The following is a 353-nucleotide window of genomic DNA, read 5'->3' on the forward strand; positions in this document are numbered from 1 at the left end:
TTATTTGGCGTGGAGTATTTCTACCTGAAAGTGATAAATTTCTGCTATAACTGCTTTATGCGCTTCAGTAATTACACTGTACAGGGATGGCGGGGGCTGCGTCTATGGAGGTACCGCCTCAAACACAGCAACCTGTAAAAAGTGGGAGATCGGGCTGAACCCTGAGGTGCTACTGGATGCACAGGCTGAAGAAAAAAACACCTTCAAAACCCAAAGTAATGGTGACCGGTGAAGTATCTCCATCAGACTGAAGCTGGTGAACTGGTAGAAGAGAGATAAGAAAATTAAGTTTTAAATTCAGGGCAGAAAGGCTGCCTCGGCTGTGCGCTGGGCGTGAGGGGAGCAGGCCCTCA

The sequence above is a fragment of the Phaethon lepturus genome, unplaced genomic scaffold, assembly GCF_000687285.1.
Source record: "Phaethon lepturus isolate BGI_N335 unplaced genomic scaffold, ASM68728v1 scaffold763, whole genome shotgun sequence".
Classification (NCBI taxonomy): Eukaryota; Metazoa; Chordata; class Aves; order Phaethontiformes; family Phaethontidae; genus Phaethon; species Phaethon lepturus.